Consider the following 7184-nt stretch of genomic DNA (forward strand, 5'->3'; position numbering starts at 1 on the left):
AGCAAATCCCCTTTAGAAAGATGAACAGAGCACTCGGTAGGTAATTCACAGCCTGGAACTGGCAATGGCCATGAATGCAGTTGTGTTGTTGCAAGTCCTAACGGTGAAGCCACACACGTCCCACACTGTGGTGATGCTGGGAGGAGGGACTTTGCGTCCTTTGGTTTCCTGGTTACAGTGTTGAGGGTGATCTGGCCTGCTTCTGACAGTCCACATCCTCCTGCAGGAATTTAGAAGAGAGACGCAGGAAAAACGGTAACCATCCTAGTGTGTACCAACAAGGCCTGGGAGAGTCAGGCTTATCTGTACATTGGAATTCTATTCTTCATCTAAAACATGCATGTAACTTGTACATGTAAAATGATACACATGCCCTGTATATAGAATTCTGTCAGGAAACACAGCAGACTCCCCAGCTGCTGCCGCCGGTCATGCTGGGAATGGCGGCAAGGGGTCAATGGATAATTCATTTTTGTATATGATGCCTCATTGTTTAGAAGGTATCAGTATTTATGAATTTTTTCTCAATTAAAATGATTTGAAACACAAAAAATTGAAGATGCACAAACAATGCCATCTCTTGGGAAAATTATGAGTTACTTTTGCTGTGTTCCTTTAAAAGGCATTTTCTTAAATTTCCACAATGTTTGTCCATCACATTTGTAATAATGATGACAATAATAATGTCATAATCATAATAATAAATCAAGTATTTTTTAAAGGATTGGCTGACAGTTTAAAAGATTCTTCCCAGCTTAGTTTAACTAAGTGTAACTTAAGTTAGTTTAACTTAAGTGTATAACCACCCCACTCCCACCTCTTAGATAGGCACATTTGGTGCCATGTGTGGGAGGGGTTGCGGGTTTTACTGCAAAATTAGATAAGTCCCTGAACTTTGGAGCTGTAGAAAAAAGGTCCAGGATTCATTAAACCAAGACTGGTGGGCAGCGTTTTATGCTGCTACCCACGGCCTAGCGCGGATTACCCGTGAACCCCAAAGATTCAACTGATTGGTTTCCACGAGTATTTAATTCCATTAAATCCTTTCTGGGATTGAATCTTTTCAGCTGGCGGGGTTTGTTCTTCTAATCGCTTACTACTTTTCATGCTGCAGCAATTCATAGTGGAGGTCTTCCTGGGATAGTGTCTCCTTTCCTGTCTTCTGAGATGGAATACCCAAGACCTGGTCTTCATATGCCCACCAACTCTGCCATGAGTTTGAAAGTTAACGCTTTGGAATTGTTCAAATAATCATTTGGCGGGCCCACACCAAGAGATTCCTTAAGAGTAAAATGAAATACCATGCCAATTTTGTCTTTCACAACTTGCTTCCTTCCTCCTTCCCTCCCTCCCTCCCTCCCTCTCCCCTCCCTCCTCCTCCATTTCCCTCCCCTCCCCTCCTTCCCTCCCTCCCTCCCTCCCTCCCTCTTTCCTTCCCTCCCTTCCTTCCTTCCTTTCTTTGAAAACTGCTTTCTAGTTTCCAGTGGTGTTTGCAATGCCAGCTTCAAGTTTGGGAGGTGGTAAGAAGTAGAGCAAAGAACAGTTTTGTTTCTTGCTGTGCTGTGTCCTCTATGAGGGCAAAGAGTTTGCCATTGGCCCGGGGCTCGTGCTGCTGAGTGGTTGCCAACAGATGCAGTAGGTGTGTGACTAATCTTGTGTTAAGGCAGAAACTGCAGGAGAAGGATCTGCAGGGAGACCCAGTGGTTTTATATACAGGAATTTCCCAAATTGTTGCAAGTGATTATTAATAAACTCAGTAAGCCACAGTCAGAGAGAGAGAGAGAGAGAGAGAGAGAGAGAGAGAGAGAGAGAAATGAGAAAGGGGCCTGGTGGGGTCTGCACAGAGCAGGGCTTTAATTTTAGGGTAACTCTTTGCCACAGCAGGAAGAAGGGAAGGGAACTGGAAAGTGTGGGCAGCAAGCTCCAGTCTCCCAGGAAGTAAGGACTTTTCTTTTCAGTGACCCTGCTCTTTCCTGTTCTTTGCATTGTGACATCAGGCCATCCCTCACAGGGAGGTCGCTCACAACCGAAGTCAAGCCTCTTGAGTCCAGGAAGTTACACGTCATTAGTTACTACAAAGCAGGGATGGCAGGTGTGCCCAAGTCTAATGAAAATACAAAGGATGTCCGTCCAAGTTCCTTCTAGAAGCGGAGCTCTCATCCTAAAAAGCACAGGGCCTGTGCAATTGCTCCTATGCTGCATCCATGAGACACAGCTCAGCCAAATGCCAGAGGAAGGTGACTGGGAGCTGTGCTGTGGTCTCCAGCTTACCAGTAACTTGGTGTTCCCCTGTGAAGATGTGACAGGGAAGGGGACCTCAGGCTAAGGTCTGAGGGTCAGGGGAGATGGACTACTTGTGCCTTGGTGTCCCATCAACAAATAGGGAGCTTACCCATGTCCCACCTGAAGTCTGACCTCACCAGAAGTGGAAACAGATAGTGCTCAAGAAGTACTTCATTATCTGGGGAGGCAGAGGATCCCGTGGAGCATAGCATCGTCTCTTCTCAAAGGCCTAATCCTGAGTGAGGGAACTGGATCATCCCAACCGATCCTTTTTGGCATATAACTCAGTCTGGGGGCCAGTCTGCTGTAACTGGAGATGCGCAGCACCCATAGCTGTGGGAGGCACTGTGAATGTACCTGGACTCTTGTGATGTTGGTCCTGGCAAGGGCCTTAGCAATCAATTCTGTTATTTTATTGACACAGCAGTGGAGGTCCAGAGAGGTGGAGGCACTTATCCAGCGTCACATGGCTACTCCCAAGCCCTGGGCTTTGACTCATAAGCCTAGCAACTCCTTCATAGACTTTCTTAGAGTGGGGCTCCACTGCACTATTGAATAACTTGGGGCATGTGCAGAGGTGCTGGTAGTCAAGGGCAATGGTGAAGGGTTGGGTGCAGATCCTTGGGTCCTAGCCCAGACCTCCCAAAGCAGAATAGCCAGAAGTGGTACTTGGAATCTTCATTTTAACATCTAGCTAGTCTTAGTATCCCTACTTTATTTCAATGTCACCTTGAAATGTTTGAATTTAGATCAAGGCAGTTTCAGATGTTCTAAGCTGATCTAGGCAGAATCGCTGCCGCCCAGTGGCTGGCTGTGAGGTGGGTGGGTCTCTGAGTCAGGTCTCTCCCAGCTTATCCTGCCATACCCACAGCCCTCTGACACATCTCCCTCCATACACATGGCCTGGACTAAGAGCAGGTGGCTTTGATAGAGGGCTAAACCCACCCTCTTCCTAATCAACCAGAAAGGGCCCAGCAACCCTAAGATACATGCAGCCATGCTGTCTCGGATCCGCCTCTTGGGAATGTCACTGTGGTACAGGAACATGTAAAGGACAGGCTCGCTCTTTGCCATGCCCACAAAGGGCACACAAGCTGGTCACCTGTGCTGGACATCTCTCCACAGAACGAGAAAATCTCTGGGCCCAGCTGGATTCCGCTATGACTTGACCTGTGGAGAGGGTTTTTCTCCTGGGCATGGCACACCTGACAGCTGCCACAGCAATTCCTCACCCAACTGCGGATGGCCAGGCTGAGGGTTGGTGTCTGCAGCTCCCTCCTGCTCCTACGTCCAAGCAGCTTAGAACCAGACACAGCTGGACCTTAGGAAGGGTCCCAGAGGGGCGCCGCTCAAGATAATTCTCATCTTGGACAGAACTGCAGAGGTGTCCTTCAGCCAGCACTGTTTATTGATTTTAAAGGGAATCCTTTGGCCCAAGGAGGAGTTGGATAGGGTTGCTATTTTAATTTCTTGAAGGTCATCGTAGGAAAGAAAAGCAGAGACCCCAAGGGAACAGAGGCCTGTATCTCTAGAAAACAATTCAGGGTCTCTTGGTTGAAAAGTGCTCAAATGTCCTTTGACAAGCACACAATCCAGTCTGGCTTGCCACTCAGTGGCTGTGGCCATTGGGACTCAGACATTTCTTGCTGGACAGCTTTCATAAGCACCTTTGGTGAATGGACACGCAGAGCCGAGGGTGTGGGCCACCAACTTCTAGCCTAAGCCTCGAAGCCTGGTGGGTGCCCCAGAGGACTTTGTTTTATCAGGAGTGGTTTGTATTTATCAAACCCACAAGATTCAAAGGTGAAACTAAGAGGCCAAGCCAGACATGACTTCAGTGAGGAATGGATTAATTACCTGAGTCCACAGCCTCCACACCTTGCCTCTCTGGAGATTGCAAGGGAACCAGATGATTACCTGGTGAGCACACAGCCAGATCCAGGGGAAGTAACAGAGTTCCAAATACCCAGGGAAGGCCTGGAATGCTAGTAGCTATCTCCTCTCCTACCTCCTGGTTAGAGATCAGGAGGCCTGCACAACTGGGCTCCCAGACACTGTAAGAGCTCAGCCTGTGGAGGCCTTGCTAGGTCACCTCGTTCCTCATTCCTGGGTGGATGGGCACCACAGAGGCTTCCAGACCCTGCAACTTTTGGTCACTAATGCATTCTTTTCCCCTCTGTGGTTGAGATATTGCCACTTGTGGTCACTAGCAGTCAGGTTCTATGGGCCTAGGCATCCTCCTTTGCCTGCCGATGCCTGCACAGTGCTGAGGCCGTGTGTGAAGCTTCCCATCAACAGTGGAGGAAAGCTGGCCTTGTAACTGCAGCCACCCCCAAGAACTAGCTGAGCAGCTACAGTGAGGGGTCCAGACAGGAAGGTGAAGGCAGGGATCTTTGTTGAGCCTTTCATCCTGACAGACTCAGTCCTGTGGTGTGTGGTTTGAAGAGCTCATGGCATTGGTCAGCTATCATGGCTGCCATCCTGAGAAGATTCTAGGATGGATGTGTAGCAGGTACAGCTCTGGCCCATCTTTTTGAGATCGTGTTAGTCCATTTTTCGTCACTGGGACAAAACAGCCATCCACAGCTTAAAGGAAGCAAGGCTAATTTTGGCTCATGATTGCAAGCCATGAATTGACTGGCTCCAAAGGCAGTTCCATCAGGGTGGGAAGGAGTGGCTCCCTCATGGGAGCCAGAAGGCAGAGGCAAAGGAAACAGAGGCCAAGAAAAGTTGAGCCCTCAAAGTCCCAGCCCCAGTGACCTACTCCAGATAGGTGCCCACCTCACAGCCCACCCACCTCGAGTTCATTCATGGGTCATGACATTAGCATTCTCCATACATGAGTTTTGAGGGGATGCTTAATACCTGTCTTAGTTACTCTTCTCTCGTTGCTGGGACAAATACCCAACACTCAAAATGAAGGAAGGAAAGGTTTATTTAGCTCACAGTTACTGGAGGGTTCAGTCCATACTCAGCTGGCTCCAAGGCAGAGCAGCACATGGCAGAGGGCAGCCTTTCGTGACTGTGGCAAAGAGCAAGAGCGCAAGGGAGGGGTAGCAGCAGCTGAAGCAGCTGGCTTCTCTTCCCACCTTACATTGTAATGCAAAGTACCTGCCCCAGGGTAGGGGAAGTACTCACATCTATGGGTACTTCCCAATACTTACCCACCTATGGGTAATCCCAGCAGTACTAAAACCCATAATCCCAGCCTTGGATCACACATAATCCCAGTGGATCATGAGTTAGCACAAACTCTAGAAGTCCTCACCCTATGACTGTATGAGGCCTTGGGGGGACAACTAGACACAAACCATAACAAAACCTAAACCATAACAAGGATCATTCTCTGTCCATTTCTCCATCACTCAAGGGAACTATCTGACCTGCTTGAGGTGGCTTTGGTTTAGGAGCAGAAAAATTTCAGCTAATAAGAGCCAGTGTGGAGCAGCATGCACCACTCTGAAGTTACAGGGAAGACAAATCCTGATAATCTACAAAGTAGCAGACAGAGTTGGGAAAGTTTTTAGTGCTTTTGAGGTGCTTGGTATGTATGGACCAACAATAATGACAGAATTCTTGAATATTTTGTTCTCCTCTTTTCACAAAGAAAGTAAGCAAAGTCAGGGGACAGTTGATTTGCTCTTCCCCTTGCATTTGACCAGTGGCTTCTGGGTAGGTGACAGGAGACCAGCCCTTTTGTTGTGATGTCCCAACTGTGGCCATTGGATACATGGAGAAGAGCAGGAGTGGACAGAAAGAAATAAGGGCAAACATTAGATATCCCAAAAAACAGCCAAAGGGTTTTAAGGAACTAGAGAAGCAGCCAACCAACATGGACTCAAAGCTTACCTTTGTCTTGGGTCTTTCAGCGGTCCCCTTGCATGAGCACCAGGAAGCCTGGTCATGTCCCTCCTCCCCTTTTACTGCCTTTGGTAACATACACTATGAGCATCCTGTGCAGAGGACAACTTTGCTAGCCCCAGTGCCCTTTGGAATGAAGCCTTATTTCTCTTGTAGGCTTCACTGTCAGGCCGTTTGAAGAAAAGAATCTCTGCTGCATTTACTGTGCCTGGCCCTGGCTGGATGCAGCTGTGGAAATGTGGCTCATCTGAACTGAGGTGTACTGTTTAGGATCATATATATGTACTGGTTTCAAAGATCATAGCAATAAAGAATGCAAAATAGCTGACCAATAATGACTTTGGCTAAATTGGGGCAGATGTATTATTAATTTCACTCATTCCTTTGTCCATTTCTTGTGTGGCTCCTTGAAATTTTCAAGTGACATATGTGGCTTTTATTCTTTTGTTTAATCCCTGCTTCAAAGAATTTACAGAGCACATTAGACACAAAACACTGTGTTTATAAACTGGGCCCTGGGTTTACAGGAGAGCTTGTGTCCTCAAACCATCATTTATAACCACCGCCAAAGGAGGCAGCGCAGAAGCTTTGACATGGGAAATGGGGATGAAAACAATAAGGTTTGATAACTAGATAAATTAACCTGAAAGGACAGGAATGGTTCAGACACCCTTAGAGAGGCTTTCTGTCTGTCTTGTGATGGTTCAGACACCCTTAGAGAGGCTTTCTGTCTGTCTTGTGATGACTTGGCTGTAGCAATGTCCTTGGCAGCTGGGTACGTGTCTTCCTGAGAGATCTTCTAGCAAATTCCTCATGAACCTAAAGCTTTATCTACAAAATGGGGCTGTCCTGAGCCTTCCCTTAGGGTGCAGTGGAGAGGCCCCGAGAGCACCTGTGCTTACCTCAGTGACTGCTTGGGGAGTGCTCCCGCCCTGTGGAAAACAAAGGCGAAAGAACAGAAAGCAATCTTGTGGGCCATCTAGGCCAATTCCCAGCTGAATTCTAGAATGTGCTCACATTACAGGGGTCTCCAGCCACTG

The sequence above is a fragment of the Octodon degus genome, unplaced genomic scaffold (assembly GCF_000260255.1).
Source record: "Octodon degus isolate 3935 unplaced genomic scaffold, OctDeg1.0 scaffold00036, whole genome shotgun sequence".
NCBI classification, from domain to species: Eukaryota; Metazoa; Chordata; class Mammalia; order Rodentia; family Octodontidae; genus Octodon; species Octodon degus.